Raw genomic sequence first — 20602 nt, 5'->3', positions numbered from 1 at the left:
TTCCAAAGGAAATCTTAAGCCTTTCTTTCCAGGAGGTTCCCTTAGGGAACGATGGTGTTTATGCGCACAGATTTTGATAGTAGTTTTTCGCTCGTAGCAATGACTGAAAAATACCAGTCTTCAGCCAGATAAAGCCTAGCGAAATCTGCTTTTCCCTATATATACTACTACTTTTCAAGCAGTAGTCTTCTTTCTCTGAAAGCCCAACGAAAAATGACCCATGTCGAATAGAATGCTTACAGCTCCGCTCGAGGGTCTTCAAACCGGAGCTTTTTTGTACTTCATGATGCAAAATATCGCCGCGTATTGAATCCTGGATCTTCTGGCTTGATAGGAATATCAAAGCTGCGAAGACATTCCTGGTTGGGATTCTTTTTTTGGCCAAACGTGTAGGCCCACCTCGAAAGACCCTTCCACTGTATGGGTATTTGTCTCTATTGTAGATAAGGAAATCAAGTAAAATAGATAGTAAGAATATATAATTCAATATTAAATTTTACTGCAACATAAAAGTGCAATAGAAATACGCGCAAAAGCGACTAAGAAAAATTAATATTTCAGAAGACACGATAACTGCATTAGCTTCGACTTTAATAATAGGGATATCTGCACACAGGTGTGAAGTCTGGTTAATGCGCATCGATAGCACAATGCTATCATAGATTCACGCGTTTTAGAAAACACCCTCTAGACATTAGAACTAACAGACCAATGCCAAGGAAAGTATAGGGGGTTATTTGTAGTAATTAGAATATAAATGTGAAGAAAGTAAAGTGGACGAAAAGATAACCTGCCGCCGGCAGGGACCGAACCTGCGACCTTCGAATACGCGTCCGATGCTCTACACCACTGAGCTACGGCGGCGGTCATCTCCCCGTCCACTTTATAGGGTATATATGTGGGGTTGAAACTTAGGAGTGTCAGTCAGCGCCAGTCGTAGCCATGGCGGCGAGTGTGGAACACTCTTTTTGCCTTTTTTTGGCGTCACGTAGCACGTGATCTTTATACGAGCAGGCAGCTGACCAATAATCCCTCGCATACTACCTGAAGGCATCACATCTGCCAGAACGAGACCCTCGCTATGATTAGGAAAGAAGATTACTTTTAAGGGCTCGTTTTTCTTTGTTAGACACAATATTAATTAGAACTAACAGACAGCAATGCCAAGGAAATATAGGGGTGTTATTTGTAGTAATTAGAATATAAAGTGAAGAAAGTAAAGTGGACGAAAAGATAACCTGCCGCCGGCAGGGACCGAACCTGCGACCTTCGAATAACGCGTCCGATGCTCTACCACTGAGCTACGGCGGCGGTCATCTCCCCGTCCACTTTATAGGGTATATATGTGGGTTGAAACTTAGGAGTGTCAGTCAGCGCCAGTCGTAGCCATGGCGGCGAGTGTGGAACACTCTTTTTTGCCTTTTTTTTGGCGTCACGTAGCACGTGATCTTTATACGCAGCAGCTGACCAATAATCCCTCGCATACTACCTGAAGGCATCACATCTGCCAGAACGAGACCCTCGCTATGAATTAAGGAAAGAAGATTACTTTTAAGGGCTCGTTTTTCTTTGTTAGACACAATATTAATTAGAACTAACAGACAGCAATGCCAAGGAAAGTATAGGGGTGTTATTTGTAGTAATTAGAATATAAATGTGAAGAAAGTAAAGTGGACGAAAAGATAACCTGCCGCCGGCAGGGACCGAACCTGCGACCTTCGAATAACGCGTCCGATGCTCTACCACTGAGCTACGGCGGCGGTCATCTCCCCGTCCACTTTATAGGGTATATATGTGGGTTGAAACTTAGGAGTGTCAGTCAGCGCCAGTCGTAGCCATGGCGGCGAGTGTGGAACACTCTTTTTTGCCTTTTTTTGGCGTCACGTAGCACGTGATCTTTATACGAGCAGGCAGCTGACCAATAATCCCTCGCATACTACCTGAAGGCATCACATCTGCCAGAACGAGACCCTCGCTATGAATTAAGGAAAAAGATTACTTTTAAGGGCTCGTTTTTTCTTGTTAGACACAATATTAATAGAACTAACAGACAGCAATGCCAAGGAAAGTATAGGGGGTGTTATTTGTAGTAATTAGAATATAAATGTGAAGAAAGTAAAGTGGACGAAAAGATAACCTGCCGCCGGCAGGGACCGAACCTGCGACCTTCGAATAACGCGTCCGATGCTCTACCACTGAGCTACGGCGGCGGTCATCTCCCCGTCCACTTTAGGGTATATATGTGGGTTGAAACTTAGGAGTGTCAGTCAGCGCCAGTCGTAGCCATGGCGGCGAGTGTGGAACACTCTTTTTTGCCTTTTTTTGGCGTCACGTAGCACGTGATCTTATACGAGCAGGCAGCTGACCAATAATCCCTCGCATACTACCTGAAGGCATCACATCTGCCAGAACGAGACCCTCGCTATGAATTAAGGAAGAAGATTACTTTTAAGGGCTCGTTTTTCTTTGTTAGACACAATATTAATTAGAACTAACAGACAGCAATGCCAAGGAAAGTATAGGGGGTGTTATTTGTAGTAATTAGAATATAAATGTGAAGAAGTAAAGTGGACGAAAAGATAACCTGCCGCCGGCAGGGACCGAACCTGCGACCTTCGAATAACGCGTCCGATGCTCTACCACTGAGCTACGGCGGCGGTCATCTCCCCGTCCACTTTATAGGGTATATGTGGGTTGAAACTTAGGAGTGTCAGTCAGCGCCAGTCGTAGCCATGGCGGCGAGTGTGGAACACTCTTTTTTGCCTTTTTTTTGGCGTCACGGAGCAGCGTGATCTTTATACGAGCAGGCAGCTTGACCAATAGACCTCGCATACTACTGAAGGCATCACATCTGCCAACGAGACCCTCGCTATGAAGTAAGGAAAGAAGATTACTTTTAAGGGCTCGTTTTCTTTGTTAGACACAATATTAATTAAGAAAGCTAACAGACAGCAATGCCAAGGAAAGTATAGGGGGTGTTATTGTAGTAATTAGAATATAAATGTGAAGAAGTAAAGTGGAACGAAAAGATAACCTGCCGCCCGGCAGGGACCGAACCTGCGACCTTCGATAACGCGTCCGATGCTCTACCACTGAGCTACGGCGGCGGTCATCTCCCCGTCCACTTTATCGGGTATATATGTGGGTTGAAACTTAGGAGTGTCAGTCAGCGCCAGTCCGTAGCCATGGCGGCGAGTGTGGAACACTCTTTTTTGCCTTTTTTTTGCGTCTCACGTAGACACGTGATCTTTATACGAGCAGGCAGCTGACCAATAATCCCTCGCATCTACCTGAAGCATCACATCTGCCAGAACGAGACCCTCGCTATGAATTAAGGAAAGAAGATTACTTTTAAGGGCTCGTTTTCTTTGTTAGACACAATATTAATTAGAACTAACAGACAGCAATGCCAAGGAAAGTATAGGGGGTGTTATTTGCTGTAATTAGAATATAAATGTGAAGAAAAGTAAAGTGGACGAAAAGATAACCTGCCGCCGGCAGGGACCGAACCTGCGACCTTCCGATAACGCGTCCGATGCTCTACACTGAGGCTACGGCGGCGGTCATCTTCCCCGTCCACTTTATAGGGTATATATGTGGGTTGAAACTTAGGAGTGTCAGTCAGCGCCAGTCGTAGCCATGGCGGCGAGTGTGGAACACTCTTTTTTGCCTTTTTTTTGGCGTCACGTAGCACGTGATCTTTACGAGCAGGCAGCTGACCAATAATCCCTCGCATACTACCTGAAGGCATCACATCTGCCAGAACGAGACCCTCGCTATGAATTAAGGAAAGAAGATTACTTTTAAGGGCTCGTTTTTCTTTGTTAGACACAATATTAATTAGAACTAACAGACAGCAATGCCAAGGAAAGTATAGGGGTGTTATTTGTAGTAATTAGAATATAAATGTGAAGAAAGTAAAGTGGACGAAAAGATAACCTGCCGCCGGCAGGGACCGAACCTGCGACCTTCGAATAACGCGTCCGATGCTCTACCACTGAGCTACGGCGGCGGTCATCTCCCCGTCCACTTTATAGGGTATATATGTGGGTTGAAACTTAGGAGTGTCAGTCAGCGCCAGTCGTACCATGGCGGCGAGTGTGGAACCCTCTTTTTTGCCTTTTTTTGGCGTCACGTAGCACGTGATCTTTATACGAGCAGGCAGCTGACCAATAATCCCTCGCATACTACCTGAAGCATCACATCTGCCAGAACGAGACCCTCGCTAGAATTAAGGAAAGAAGATTACTTTTAAGGGCTCGTTTTCTTTGTTAGACAGCAATATTAATTAGAACTAACAGACAGCAATGCCAAGGAAGTATAGGGGTGTTATTTGTAGTAATTAAATATAAATGTGAAGAAAGTAAAGGGACGAAAAGATAACTGCCGCCGGCAGGGACCGACCTGCGACCTTCGAATAACGCGTCCGATGCTCTACCACTGAGCTACGGCGGCGGTCATCTCCCCGTTCCACTTTATAGGGTATATATGTGGTTGACACTTAGGAGTGTCAGTCAGCGCCAGTCGTAGCCAGGCGGCGAGTGTGGAACACTCTTTTTTGCCTTTTTGGCGTCACGTAGCACGTGATCTTTATACGAGCAGGCAGCGACCAATAATCCTGCATATACCTGAAGGCATCACATCTGCCGAAACGAGACCCTCGCTATGAATTAAGGAAAGAAGATTACTTTTAAGGGCTCGTTTTCTTTGTTAGACACAATATTAATTAGAACTAAACAGACAGCAATGCCAAGGAAAGTATAGGGGGTGTTATTTGTAGTAATTAGGAATATAAATGTGAAGAAAGTAAAGTGGACGAAAAGATAACTGCCGCCGGCAGGGACCGAAACTGCGACCTTCGAATAACGCGTCCGATGCGCTACCAACTGAGCTACGGCGGCGGTCATCTCCCCCGTCACTTTATAGGGTATATATTTGGGTTTGAAACTAGGAGTGTCAAGTCAGCGCCAGTCGTAGCCATGGCGGCGAGTGTGGAACACTCTTTTTTGCCTCTTTTTTTGGCGTCACGTAGCACGTGATCTTTATACGAGCAGGCAGCTGACCAATAATCCCTCGCATACTACCTGAAGGCATCACATCTGCCAGAACGAGACCCTCGCTATGATTAAGGAAAGAAGATTACTTTTAAGGCTCGTTTTTCTTTGTTAGACCACAATATTAATTAGAACTAACAGACAGCAATGCCAAGGGAAAGTATAGGGGGTGGTTATTTGTAGTAATTAGAATATAAATGTGAAGAAAGTAAAGTGGACGAAAAGATAACCTGCCGCCGGCAGGGACCGAACCTGCGACCTTCGAATAACGCGTCCGATGCTCTACCACTGAGTACGGCGGCGGTCATCTCCCCGTCCACTTTATAGGGTATATATGTGGGTTGAAACTTAGGAGTGTCAGTCAGCGCCAGTCGTAGCCATGGCGGCGAGTGTGGAACACTCTTTTTTGCCTTTTTTTGGCGTCACGTAGCACGGGTGATCTTTATACGAAGCAGGCAGCTGACAATAATCCCTCGCATACTACCTGAAGGCATCACATCTGCCAGAACGAGACCCTCGCTATGAATTAAGGAAAGAAGATTACTTTTAAGGGCTCGTTTTTCTTTGTTAGACACAATATTAATTAGAAACTAACAGACAGCAATGCCAAGGAAAGTATAGGGGGTGTTATTTGTAGTTAATTAGAATATAAATGTGAAGAAAGTAAAGTGGACGAAAAGATAACCTGCCGCCGGCAGGGACCGAACCTGCGACCTTCGAATAACGCGTCCGATGCTCTACCACTGAGCTACGGCGGCGGTCATCTCCCCGTCCACTTTATAGGGTATATATGTGGGTTGAAACTTAGGAGTGTCAGTCAGCGCCAGTCGTAGCCATGGCGGCGAGTGTGGAACACTCTTTTTGCCTTTTTTTGGCGTCACGTAGCACGTGATCTTTATACGAGCAGGCAGCTGACCAATAATCCCTCGCATACTACCTGAAGGCATCACATCTGCCAGAACGAGACCCTCGCTATGAATTAAGGAAAGAAGATTACTTTTAAGGGCTCGTTTTTCTTTGTTAGACACAATATTAATTAGAACTAACAGACAGCATGCCAAGGAAAGTATAGGGGGTGTTATTTGTAGTAATTAGAATATAAATGTGAAGAAAGTAAAGTGGACGAAAGATAACCTGCCGCCGGCCAGGGACGAACCTGCGACCTTCGAATAACGCGTCCGATGCTCTACCACTGAGCTACGGCGGCGGTCATCTCCCCGTCCACTTTATAGGGTATATATGTGGGTTGAAACTTAGGAGTGTCAGTCAGCGCCAGTCGTAGCCATGGCGGCGAGTGTGGAACACTCTTTTTTGCCTTTTTTGGCGTCACGTAGCACGTGATCTTTATACGAGCAGGCAGCTGACCAATAATCCCTCGCATACTACCTGAAGGCATCACATCTGCCAGAACGAGACCCTCGCTATGAATTAAGGAAAGAAGATTACTTTTAAGGGCTCGTTTTTCTTGTTAGACACATATTAATTAGAACTACAGACAGCAATGCCAAGGAAAGTATAGGGGGTGTTATTTGTAGTAATTAGAATATAAATGTGAAGAAAGTAAAGTGGACGAAAAGATAACCTGCCGCCGGCAGGGACCGAACCTGCGACCTTCGAATAACGCGTCCGATGCTCTACCACTGAGCTACGGCGGCGGTCATCTCCCCGTCCACTTTATAGGGTATATATGTGGGTTGAAACTTAGGAGTGTCAGTCAGCGCCAGTCGTAGCCATGGCGGCGAGTGTGGAACACTCTTTTTGCCTTTTTTTTTGGCGTCACGTAGCACGTGATCTTTATACGAGCAGGCAGCTGACCAATAATCCCTCGCATACTACCTGAAGGCATCACATCTGCCAGAACGAGACCCTCGCTATGAATTAAGGAAAGAAGATTACTTTTAAGGGCTCGTTTTTCTTTGTTAGACACAATATTAATTAGAACTAACAGACAGCAATGCCAAGGAAAGTATAGGGGGTGTTATTTGTAGTAATTAGAATATAAATGTGAAGAAAGTAAAGTGGACGAAAAGATAACCTGCCGCCGGCAGGGACCGAACCTGCGACCTTCGAATAACGCGTCCGATGCTCTACCACTGAGCTACGGCGGCGGTCATCTCCCCGTCCACTTTATAGGGTATATATGTGGGTTGAAACTTAGGAGTGTCAGTCAGCGCCAGTCGTAGCCATGGCGGCGAGTGTGGAACACTCTTTTTTGCCTTTTTTTGGCGTCACGTAGCACGTGATCTTTATACGAGCAGGCAGCTGACCAATAATCCCTCGCATACTACCTGAAGGCATCACATCTGGCAGGTTATCTTTTCGTCCACTTTACTTTCTTCACATTTATATTCTAATTACTACAAATAACACCCCCTATACTTTCCTTGGCATTGCTGTCTGTTAGTTCTAATTAATATTGTGTCTAACAAAGAAAAACGAGCCCTTAAAAGTAATCTTCTTTCCTTAATTCATAGCGAGGGTCTCGTTCTGGCAGATGTGATGCCTTCAGGTAGTATGCGAGGGATTATTGGTCAGCTGCCTGCTCGTATAAAGATCACGTGCTACGTGACGCCAAAAAAAGGCAAAAAAGAGTGTTCCACACTCGCCGCCATGGCTACGACTGGCGCTGACTGACACTCCTAAGTTTCAACCCACATATATACCCTATAAAGTGGACGGGGAGATGACCGCCGCCGTAGCTCAGTGGTAGAGCATCGGACGCGTTATTCGAAGGTCGCAGGTTCGGTCCCTGCCGGCGGCAGGTTATCTTTTCGTCCACTTTACTTTCTTCACATTTATATTCTAATTACTACAAATAACACCCCCTATACTTTCCTTGGCATTGCTGTCTGTTAGTTCTAATTAATATTGTGTCTAACAAAGAAAAACGAGCCCTTAAAAGTAATCTTCTTTCCTTAACCCTCTAGACATGGCATTCCCTCTGAGCTTTGAGTGGAAACAGGTCAAAGAATTGAATTCCTGTCAATCTGATAACATGTTATTTTTTTTCTTAGATTAGGCCCTAAATCTGCCCTAAATGGTGGCTCTGCGCTGTACAGCACACACGTGTGCTGTACAGCGCAGAGCCACCATTTAGGGCAGATTTTGTAGTGACGCGGAAATTACCTCCTTGATAGTGACAAAGTTCAAATATGTATACACAATAATTTGGTTGGTAACAACTTTATTGATGGTCCGGCAGAGCTTTCGCCGACTGGACTTTAGGTCTCCCACCTTCTCAATATTTACTTATGGACAAATACTTGGGATCGTGGAATATGAGGTGAGCATGAGTGAGGTCACGCCTTTTTAAGAGTAAATACTTAGTCTATCACTATATATATTCGCGATGTGCTTTCTTAAAGGGACTGACAACCGACCGAAATGTATCACAAGACCCTGGCTGCGAATTACAGTGACATAAACGAGTTTTTTTTCACAATATGATTAGGATTTGTATTGTTGAATTGCGCTTTGAAAATCACAACGGCATGTCGCGTTGCCTGACGGGCAAGACTTCATAGTGCACGAATGAGATGTGCAGAATGCTGTACGCAGTACGCTGCTATTTACTCAAGAAAAAATGCCTTTAAAATTAATCCGCACGTTATTAGGCATTCTTGATTTATTCTGTGCTTATAAAAGAGTAAAAGGAGTTCACGTTGAGAGGTGGCGTTGCCTTCGCGACTACTATTGAACGCATGTCGAGCAACGGCGCATGCGCGCGGCGCTTTCTACGCTGAATGAACTTCCAAGTAGCACACATCAAAAACCGGAAAAAATGCATTCCATAACGTTTGGGCTGTGGCATGGGCTTCGCAAGACACTGACCTACGGAGGCGGTGTCACGGCTGAAACGTTAGTAAAGGCATCTTTTCTTTTTTTAGTGAGGGCTACCCGCAAGGCATTCTCTACACACACACACACACACACACACACACACACACACACACACACACACACACATATATATATATATATATATATATATATTATATATATATATATATATATATATATATATATATATATATATATATATAGTGCATTACCGACTCGTTAGTCATAAACCTGAGGCGAACAAGCAAGGCGAGCTTGATCTGTTCATTAGTTTGATGAACCGTAGTTAGGCTTGGCTCGGTAACACAGTGCGGATGGCAATCTAGTGAGCGTCGAATACTTGGCTCATTGAATCGGAAAGCAGAGCTGTAAAGCGAAAAGCGCTTGTTAGTTTTGAAGTCTTCTTCCTCGCTGTTTTCATTCACTCTGTTGTACATTGCTGCTAACATGGGTGCCTGTTAAGCGAAAGTCATCAGTAAAGACAACATGCATGTGTCCATGCCTGGACTTCCCTCTTAGTTACTCCCTGTTATTACTCTTTCAAAGGCGTGAAGTGGCATTGCGGCAACAAAGGCAGTGTATAATCAGCTAATATTCCCTATGAAATTACCTATGCTTTTCAGGAAAGCAGCGTACACTAAAGAACGTGTTGAAAGGGGGTCGTTTCGCCTCACAAAAACAGTCCTGACATCGTGCATGCCTCTCGATTGCATTATCGCCGCGCGCCCGGCACCTCCAGGTCACAAATGGCATGCACGTTATCCCTCACAAAAATTCATTTAGACAGTCTATAGACTGTCTAAACACATTTTAAAGTGTCTATAGACTGTCTAAATATATTTTTGTAAGGGATGAGCGTGAGACAGCATTCTTCATAGGAAAGTGGCGAGTGCCGAGAATTCAAGAAAGGAAACGCAAGCCAGCAGCAAAGGAGCCGGTTGAAGATCTCTCCGTCGTTGCTAACGGTGCGCGCGGCCGCGCTGGCTTCCGAGTCTGCTTGCCTACCGTTTCGCCGTCTGTTCCGTGCACACCGATCCCCGCCGCTGGCCTGCGCCAGTCAGCGAGGTGGGGGGGGGGGGGGGGAGGGTAGGTAAAGGGAGGGGGCACTTGCTGAAGGCCTTGACAGTTTGAGAGAAACACCTATTCTCATTATTCTTGTCGGTAAAACACCGCCTCCGTCAAACGTTTGGGAGGGCAGGCGGGCCCATGGGGCATACCCCCTAGCTACGGGCTTCGCCTCTGGACTCCTATAGGTGGCCCCGGTAGGTCTACGAAACTTCTTCCCAAGTACCACGGCCCGTACCGTATGGCCTAGCAAGCCTCGTACTTCATATACGCCGTCAAGTCGCTTGAGACTTATTGTAATCAAACAATGTCGAGACATGAGATTGTGCATATGGACCTGCTAAAGCCTCACTGTCACTGTGCAGCTGTCCGTAATTAGCCAAGATGGCTCTTTTTCGGAGGGGAATTAAATGTAATGCAAAAGAGCGGCACTACCTTGCAGAAGGAGAGAACGCTGCTCTCGTAGAAGAAAGGCGATGATTCAACAATACAAGCTTTGCGTTGGTTCTACTATTACTGGTTACGTTTCTGCGTCGTCTCTAATAGTAGAGTACTTCTTTAAAACGCTTCATTATATTACAAATGGCTGCCCTCATGCTTGCCTTGGTTTCGTTTTGTATTGCCTTCTTATGTTTGAGGTTAACTAAAATCTGGGTTCCTTTTCTTCGTTATTAAGTAATGGGTTTCCTGGTAATAAAAAATAAAACATTAGAAGTTTACTTGCTCCATTTCCAAAGGCGAAACCGAAACTGCAGCAAATATCTTGGGTGGAATGCTCCAGCGAAAAAACAAGCAACTAAATCTTCAGCAGCGTTGTACTAGCAATAATAATTGCTGGAGTTCTACGTGCCCAAACCATAATATGTCTATGAGGCGTGCCGTAGAGGAGGGCTGCGGAAATTTCGACCACTTCAGGTTCGTAAAGTGCATGTAAAACCACGAGCCTCTAGCATTTTCGCCTTGTTCAAAAATGCTGGAGCCGTCGTCAAACCTGTGCCCTTTGGGTCAGCAGCCGAGCACCGTAACCGCTGTACCACCGCGGCAAACATAAGCAATTCTGAGAGAGACAAAAAAAAAGAAGAAAAAACCACACTGGGATTCGAACCCAGGCCCCAGCGATTGCGCGCAAACAGCCAGCACGGATTATCAACCCATTCTGCAACAGCGCGCGGCGGCTAGCCCGTGATACGCTAGCTATTATAAAGATGCTACGGTCAAGCTCTCCTTGCAGCGCTCCTTGCAAGTGTCCCCACCTTCCAAAGAGCAGGAACGGAATGCGAAAGTGAAAACAGCTGCTTTCTGTTTGCAAAAATGCGCTGTAGACCATAATTCTATGTTTCACAGCGCAAGGAACGAGGACGACAATGGAAAACACACACAGCGCTGAACTTACAACTGACTATATTTTCATACTTACAGCAATATATATGCGCTCTTCACCAGGAAAGAAAAATAATAAAGCAAATGAAGCACACAAAAAATTCCAGAAAAGATCGTAGAAGCCCAAACAATTTTGAAACGTGATAAAAAGTGCACGAGTGCAGCTTCACTTGCTCTTTCGAGCAACGAAATTGAATTTCTCGTGATCATAAAATATATGTGATATCGATGATGGGTTGTTGTTTCCTGCGACTACAGTTTTTTGTACACCAGGCCTGCAATTGTCGCGTGACCAAAATCACGTAACATCGAACATCTACTTATGTGACTACAATCACGTAACAACTAGTCACGTGATTAAAGATCACGTAAAATCACGTAATTAGTCTCGCCACTAAAATCCCGTAACGTCAAGTAACTATTGACGTGACGTGTTGGCGCCAAAAACTTCGGAAAAACCGGGTGGCGCGGGGCAACCTAAGCGTCTGCACTGGACTCTAATAAAGACGTACTTTCTCTCTCACGTGACTAAAATCCCATCACGTAACTACTAGTGACGCGACATTTCCCCTTCCGAACCACGCAACAAGTGCGTAGTCTGGGGAACCGACCGAAACCTGAGAAGAATAGATTATCCAAGCCTAGCCATATCCTATAATACTATACTAGCAAAAACTTTGCACCTCTAGCAATAGCTTGGTATTACTAGCAAAACCTTAGAAGAAGCTAGGTCGAACGCTAGCTCCGCTTTCGGTTCTAGCCTTGCGCAACCAGTACATGCTGCGCACATTTTCATTTACAGATGCTTAAAATGGCATCTTATTGCGGTACGTTGAGGTGGGCTGTGAGTGCGTGCGAAAAGCTGCTGAATCACAGGATTTTCGTCTTGTAACCGGGAGCACCAGTACCTGGACTTCCCGAAAGATTTGATCCACACACGTCATATCACAGGGACCTATCCGATGCAGCGCACAGTGCTTTGTGATGTTAAAGGAGAAGGCATGCTGGTTTTTTTCTGTTCACGTAGGGCGATAGATATTACAAGAGATGAATAAAAATCCCTGTATCACCGCAAGCACGATGCAATGAGTGCGATAGCAACAAATGAAGTAAAGCTAGCAGCTAACTCTTCTATATACAGTCTCGCGTAACTCTAGAAAATGGTGCTGTAAGAGAACAGAGCCACTCCAGGTAGGAAAGGGGATTTCGCACAGTCTCTTCGAGTTGAGAGCGCAGCATGTAGAAGGGTATATGAGCCGTCCGCTGATGATTGTCGAGATAGTGATTTTGATTTCATTTAAGTTAGGGCGAAATCATTGCACTGCTGTTTGAAAAGGAACAAATAATTTTTCATATAACTTGATTGGCTTAATGATCAGTTGGTTTCATTAGTAGTGTCTAAAAAAAAAAAGAACCCCTCGAAAAATTCCCCTTCGTTCGTTACGATTACGACGGACACTTGCGTTAGCCCTAAAGTAAAACATAACTCCAAAAACGTCTAACTTTGTCATTTAATTACTATGCCCCGCTTGTCTAAGCTTAGTTCGCTTCCTTTACGTTGCTGAATTGTAGGTACCTGAGAAGATCGTAACGACATCATGAGCAGGGAGAAATAAGTTTCCATCACAATACGCGTACAAAAGTTCGAAGGAGCTTTGTTCACCATAACTTGATCGTGCGTTCTGTTCCTTAGGACGTTTATAAAAGAATAAAGTAAGAATTACAAATGTAGATCTGAACGATGTGATATACGTGGAGTGTTTAAACATACACTAAAAAAGTCATATAATAAAGAGAAAAAGAAACGGCAGCTCAAGATTACAGTTGAAGAGCCGAAACCGAAACGAAGTTTTTTTTTTGTTTCGGCGGCGACATCCTGTGCGAAGCTGTGGAACTAAGTCACGGGCTGAAAAAAAAATGCTGATCCGTCGCCAGGAATCGAACCGATGACGGCGCGGTGATGCCACGCTCTGAACTTGAGCGATTAGGTCGCTCGGCCACGCTGGACGCCTTGTCGCCTGCGGTAAGCATGGGTTTATCAATTTACCACAAACATTTGATCGACCGCGCTTCAAAAACGCGTTAGGGAACAATGTTATGCCACTTGCGGCAAGTTGAGAATGGCTTCAAATGAAAGCTGAGTGTCAGGACTACATGTGATCTTCTGACCATTAACATAACTTGCTTAGCTTTACGACAGTGACCATTTTGTCTCGAAGAACAGGCCACATTTTTCGCCGTTTCCATAGACTCCCATTGTACAATCTTTAACTGCTCTGGGAACAAAATTAAAGCTTACTGCAACATGATCGCTGCAGTCCTCTCGTGCGTTTAGGTTTCCAGAAGCGCTCTGTGATCTGCGTTTTTCAACATTCACCCTCTACGCTTAATTATTCGGGAAAAACTCGCCAATTCCATTGAAAACGCGCTAGCTTCGCGCCGGGGCCGCCAGGGGCACTGGCTGTGATGTTTCCACAAAATCTGGATATGCGTGATTGCGTCGTTAACTTGGGGTAGACAAAAATCGGCATGGAAGGGTAAGAGGGTTTCACGAATATGACTGTCTGGTCTTGACATAAGTAATGTGATAATCCTGCCGCGCACGCCGCCAAACCCTTCCTTCAGACACGTGTGGCACATACCCCTATACCACGGGCTGCTGTATACAGAAATGTGCCACAGGTGATGGACAGTTTATATCAAGGAAGAAACGGCGAGTATAGAAATTGGTAATTTAAATGCGAGGGCGTTAAGAAAAAACCGGCATCGGCAGCGTGGACCCGACGAATTTAGATTGAAAATTAGGATCCCAGCGGGAATCGAACCCAAGCATTCTACGGGACAGTCAGGTATTTCACCACAGAGCCACGCGAGGTCTAGAAACTGCTTTGAAAATATACCCTATGCACGCGTAAAGTTGGTGCAACGTCTGTTGTGGTCGTGCTGCTGGCTATGAAATTTTATAACAAAGGAATAAACGCTACATATCTACTCCAACGCTAGAGGCGTCATGTCAGGTTAACGTCTGTAGTTCCAATGTTGACTCCGATTTTATAGCAGTCTAATAGAGATTACATTTTATTCCTATGATTCAGCAAGCTATATTCAAGCGTTGCTTGAGCCCGGAGGAATACGCTAACGGAAGTTATGTACTATATTCACATCATCGCACCTTAAAGTGCACTTCGTTTGGATAATACTGACGCCTGTGCTCTAACGCAAGTGCTGACGTTACGTCAGACCGTAAGCTACCCTTTAAACGCCACTGTTAAGACGTGCCTGGTAAGCCAACGATGTGCACACAGCTGTAACACTTACAAAAACACGTCCCTCCACTTCGTAACGCTCGATTAAAAGCCAAAAAATGCAGCATAGAACTACTCGCCGACTGCTTCGCATGAAAACGATTCCCACAAGGCATGGGATCTGCCGAATTGTTTTTCTATCTTCTTTTTTGTCTGTGCTGCTTACAATCTCTTTCTGTCTCTATTTATTTCTCCGTCTGTCTGTCTTTTCCTCTCTTTCTTCCTTTTCTTTGTTTCTTTTTTTTCTTTTTCTCTCTTTCTGTACTCGTTATCCTATCATCCTTTCCCTCTTCGTAACCCTCAAATCTCTTTTCCTCAGCCTCACATACCTTTCCCACCACCTTGCTGTATTGTACTGTACAAAGCTATTCATATTGGACAGCGCAAAAAGCGAGACACAAAGAAGAGACAAACAACACGAGCGCTGGCTGACAACTGTTGTGTAGGCTCTTCTTTGTTGTGCAGTCTCTTCTTTGTGTCTCGTTTTTTGCGCTGTCCAATATGAACCCCAACCAACTAGCACTACTCTCCCTTTTGCTGCAGTTAAATACAAAGCTATGCCCTGGTGTGGCCACGTGCCTGGATAGCGGAATAGTTAAGACGCTCGCCTTCGGATCATGCGTGCGCGGCTTTGAATCTCGTCTCGGCTTGAACTCTTTTCCACCAAAAATTTCTCTGTTTTTCTTTCTTTCTATTTCTTACTCTCCATCTGTGCTCGTTCTATCGCCCATGGAGGTATTGCATATATCGCCACACAAATCGGCGCACGTCTTCCTGTAGCGAAGCACAAGTGGAAGAAGAGGAAGGCGATGAAGAGGAAGGCGAAGATGGCGCTTGCCGGTTCAAGATGATGATCATTTTCTATCTGCGACACACGGCCAACCTCGACCAAAGCAGCTCTTCTATACGAAAAAAAAAAAACGCCTCAATAATTTATTGACGCGATAGGGTCGCAGCGCACTCAACAAAATGCCGTCTGCTAGAAATCAGAAAGAAATCACTGTATTTTTTGCTGACCAATCCTCGGCAGAAATTTCTTACATCGGGTTTAGTGTCAGTAGAATCGTTCATTCAACTGGACAATATGGAACCAGTGGAGTAGGCAGAAATTTCATCCGACGTGGGGTCTGAGAGGTAAGTTTGGTTTAGTGTGAGTGTGCTCTCTATCCAATGGCAGAAAAAAATTTCCTTCGGGGTGAAGGGGGATCCACAGGCGCGGTGGCCACCTCCTGACTACGCCACTAGGAACCCCATGGGCACCTATCAGGGAATGGAGGTTTCTTTGTCAGATCGGGAAATTCTTATAATAGGTTTTCTTTGCACCGAGTTTGAACAGAATTTTTCTTAACGCTTCCTACTGCGTAGAGTATGAACCACATCAGTGGGCGGCCAGGAGTATTTAATACCACTGCTGAAAGAGATAACCGTTTAGCGTTTTCGCTGAGTCCGTAAAATGTTACAGCTAAATGCTGTGGCTTCACTACGCCGTGGGCATTCTCCCACCGACCAGGTAATACGGAACGCATTTGTGGACTACGCAGGGACCCTAACGACATGTTATCTCCTCTAGTGCTCTTTGACGTCACCAGCACTCGGGCACGCACACAGTGCAGCTCGTATTAGTCTGAGGGGGCCCGTTTTTTCGCGAATATATCAAGTGACAAAAAAGGCCAATAATCCCAAAGGGTGCAATTAGGCCTCCTCATACAAAATCGCCTGACCGTTTAGGAATTCAGCTTAACTGCATCTCTTTCCTGCGAGTTGTCAGTAGGTATGGCTTCACGCAGAAAATTTTCCTCCATTGGAAACATGCGTGTGTACGTATAATTTGAGGATCCATTCTACTCTCTGATGGTGGATGACCGGCGAAGGTAATCCAATCCACATTTATGCACGACCCAGAGGTGACATATAATTTTCGAACCAAACCCGATCACACACCCTGCAACCACAGGTCGGCAAACTCACTCATGAGTCGACTCACTCAGACTCAGATTGAGTCGTGAGTCTTAGTATGAGTGAGTCAGGCTGCGTAATATTTTCTTAAGTCTGAGCCCGAGTGAGTACGGGTGAGTAATATTTTCGTGAATCTGAGTCCGAGTGAGCCCTGAGGGCACAGTATATTTCATGAGTGAGTCTGAGTGAGCTTCACATTTTTTCGCCGGCCTATGCCTGCAACCACATCGGAAATGCCTTTCCAGAAAGTTAATTTTTAATTTAGCGCATGCTATTGAAAGGGGTCCGTTGAGCAGCATGCGTATTTTTCCCGCGGCATGCGTCGTCGTGATTGGCTTGCCGCATGCGTTTCACGTTTGTGGACGGTATGGACGAGCCGTTGGAGCAGCATGCGTCTTTTTGCAGCATTGTCCTTGTTGCGACTTGGGTCGTCTTGTGTGGCTAACCGCATGCGGTTGGAGCTTCAAGCACGATATGAATGGGCGTTTGTCGCCCGTGTATTTTCTCCTTTATTTTACAGCGAAAGCTGTTATGAGATCGTTTCACCGGCCGTTTTTTGGCGCCGTAGTTGTCCGCCGCCGCCGCCGCCGCCGGTGTCCGTAAGCAGTATCGCTCGAAATAAAAAAAACGAAATAAGAAAAAAATTGCAGGATGGAACGACGTTCGAACCTGGGGCCTCTGCGTGGGAGCCCAGTATTCAACCTCTGAGCCATGCCGGTGCTTGAAACTGCTTTGCAAAAAAGTCCTATACAGGCTTCATGTCGGGAAGGAACCACATTAGCATATGCAATATAGCGTGGTAGAAGAATAAAATAAGCAACAAGCGTCGCACAACGCGAATTCTGTAACCAGGCGTCACACAATGCGAATTGCGCAACGAGTAGGTTGTTGAATGCTTCAAACCCATTACAAAGGGCTCTGCCATAATTCTTCATCGTCATCAGCCACAGCATCAACAAAGTGAGCATAATGCCTTACATGCCTTTAGCAGGTACCAACGCTCTCCGTAGAATGACGAAAAATGGTACAGTGCCTGCTGCCCTACATCTAAAAAATTACAATGATTTATAGCGTAGTGGGTTCCTCGCAAGTGCACTTGTATTGGTTGCTAAGGAGCCCATAAGCGCATAATCCATTTCCTCGGGGTCTCAGTAAAGTTCTTCGCGCCCCCCGTCTCTCTCCCACGTCAACGTATGTTATACAGCATGACGGGAGAGGGAAATAGCGACCAGGAGTCACCCAGCGCGAATTACATAACTGGTGGGTCGTTTAAAGATTCCAACCCATTACAAAGGGCTGAGCCATAATTCTTTATCGGCATCAGTCGTCGCGTCAACAAGTGTACATAATGCCTTATAGACGAGACGTGTAGTTGGTGCCTCGTTTATCGGCAGAATGACTAATAATGCCTTAGTAGGTGCTTCCCAATTTCACAAAAATTGTGATTTATGGTGTAGTGGGTACTTTTCTAGTGTACTTGTATTGTAGCCCCAAGAGAGCTTAACGGGCCTCTAGAAACGCCGCTCTTCCAGCTTTCGCTGTGACTGTGCTGCGGTTTCAGCGCAGGCCTGGCGTTTTTTTAGTGTAGCAGCGTGAGTAGTGCACTTGCCCCATTCCTGTGGCACCAAGCTTTTGCCTGCAGACGTCTTCTTTATTTTTTAGTGGACCACATGTGGGTGAGAGAGAGAGTACACTTTATCAAGAGGCCGTGCAGACACTGAGGTTGCCCGCGCCACCCGGCTACTCCCATGTTTGGTCTGGCAGGTCTAGCCTAACGGCACTGTCGGCAGGCGCACTGGACGGCCAGGATTTGGCCCTGTAGGTCTGGGTTGCGCAAAAAGCGCATCCCATTCGGCACTTCTGTAAGTCGGGCTAGCGACCCGCACTCGCAAAACATGTGAGCTAACGTAGCGGCCTGCCCGCAAGGCGGTCCAGGCGGCGTTCGGGGGAATTTGTGCGGATAAATTCATTTAAGCATGTAAAGGTAGGGACTAATGAGATTGATGTAACATGTGGGTAGCAGCTTTAGAGGATTGAAAGCTGAGCTAGTTGGGGACAGTTCTTGAACATATGGAACACAGGCGTTCGTGCAGAGGAATGCGCACTCGCATGTGGAATCTTGCTGATTTCTGTGGCATCAGCGCTTGTTGCCCGCGAACGACATTTTCATATTTATTATTTAGTATTCCATTCTAGCGCTAGGAGTTTTCGCACACAAACAAAGAGACAAATCCTCTTGCCATTTATCCCTTCTCTGTAAAACTATTTCTTGCCTGCTCTTTCCTCCATTCACTTCGCTACTTATGTAATTCGCTTAATTCATGCATCTTGTTACGTTTTTCCCTGAGCAGTTCTGTGGTGAAGCTTCGAGCGCCAAGGATCCACACCATGTCATACACTCCGCATAAGGGCAGGACGACCAAGGAGATGGAGTACTATGTTAGCGTCTGTGGCAAAAAAGGGTATCATTGTGCCTTTCCGGTGAGAATTTTTGTCTGCCTTTTGGTAACGTTTGCTATCTTTGAACGAGCAAATTTATGATTGATTCTTTTATAGCTCGTTTGATCTGTGCAGCCGGGCATCGCCTGCTTTTATGCGGCCATACATATAAGTGCTTCCAACCCCCAAAATCCGAGGCTAACAGATCAATTGGCATGCCCGCAGGTGCCTCAAACGCTGGTTATGTTAACGTAATAGGCCTCATGTGATGGCACTTGGGAATCCGTCCTCTCATAGTGGGGGGATAAATCTAAGACACATTTATTATTCTTGTCGATGACATAAGAACGTCAGCGTATCAGTGGGAATGACTGCTAATACTTGATCCCATAACCGGCTCAACTATCTCGCTCTCTCGTTGTGGTCGTTTGTTTCTGAAAGTTTTAGTTTTTGAATCAGTGAGCGCAACGAGAAAATGGCTCGGCTTGATGCCAACTAGTTAGCGCATTAAATTAACAATTATCTTGGCAATGTTCCCTATCTTATTATCGGTTTTCTTCCTAATAATATCTGCGGAGGTTTAACGTCCCAAAACCCCGATATGATTATGAGGCATTTAGTGGAGAGCTTCAGAAATTTCAACCACCTGGGGTTCTTTAACGAGCACCTAAACCGAAGCACACGGGCCTTAAGCATTTTGCCCTCATCGAAATTCGGCCGCCATGGCCGGGATTCGATCCCGCGAGCTTCGGGGCAGCAGACCAGAACCATAGCAACACATGTTTTTGTTAGAAAATATACATTTATGCTTGGCTCGCATGCTAGAGGCTTGCATTTCTGAAACCAACTCAAATTCGAGACAGCACCAGTATTATTAAGCGGCTGAGCCGCGGCTTTCAGAAGGTATCCACTTGTCAGGAAATCGATGGAAGCAGGTGGGTCTTGAACCAAGCGCAACCACGACGTGACTGGGCCTTCCGTCTCACTGATACCAATTTTGGAGTGTCATTCAATATGGAAACCTTCTTCCTAAAATGGCACAAAGCTGTATCAGTCAGAAGTAGAAAGCAGCTGTTTTTCATTACTCAAAGAGCTTCTTTCAAGCATCGCTGTCGTCATAAAGCAATGATTACAGTTCCATCCAGCAATAGAGTGCAGCTGTGCTTACGCATCCTGCGCGAGCTTGATCTTAGAGAAGCTATCTTTGGCAGGGATGGTGATTTCGCAGGCACCATGTGGAGATACCTAGCTGTAAAATGCACAAAGTGGGGATTCTCGTAAATGTAAACAGCACTCGAAACCATAACAGCAGGGGCTCTCTGCTCAGCGATAAAAGGGAATAAAAGATAACTGCGCTGGCTGACGACGCAAATACGACGCTGGCTGTTGCGCCATCTCAGCGAAAAGTCAGACAAAGAATATCGCCTTATGTAGTGCACTGTTGATTAATTGCCTTAAAGTAGGAGGAGCCACTGGGCTCAACTTCTTCGAATGTCGAATCAGCTCGAAGAACAGGTGAACAGATGTGCGCACACAACCATTCACTGGTGTCGCTTACTTGCG

At 45.6% G+C, this 20602-nt stretch overlaps 1 non-coding gene across 1 annotated transcript; it reads right to left on the bottom strand.

Annotated features, from left to right (window-relative positions):
• Positions 1 to 791: 791 nt before the first annotated feature.
• On the bottom strand, positions 792 to 864 carry Trnar-gcg (transfer RNA arginine (anticodon GCG)). Its single transcript has one exon. It is a non-coding gene; the product is annotated as a tRNA-Arg (tRNA).
• Positions 865 to 20602: the final 19738 nt, after the last annotated feature.

This window comes from Rhipicephalus sanguineus, unplaced genomic scaffold, assembly GCF_013339695.2.
Source record: "Rhipicephalus sanguineus isolate Rsan-2018 unplaced genomic scaffold, BIME_Rsan_1.4 Seq338, whole genome shotgun sequence".
Lineage (NCBI taxonomy): Eukaryota > Metazoa > Arthropoda > Arachnida > Ixodida > Ixodidae > Rhipicephalus > Rhipicephalus sanguineus.
Note: the sequence above shows the minus strand (reverse complement) of the source record. Positions and strands in the feature narration are given on the sequence as shown.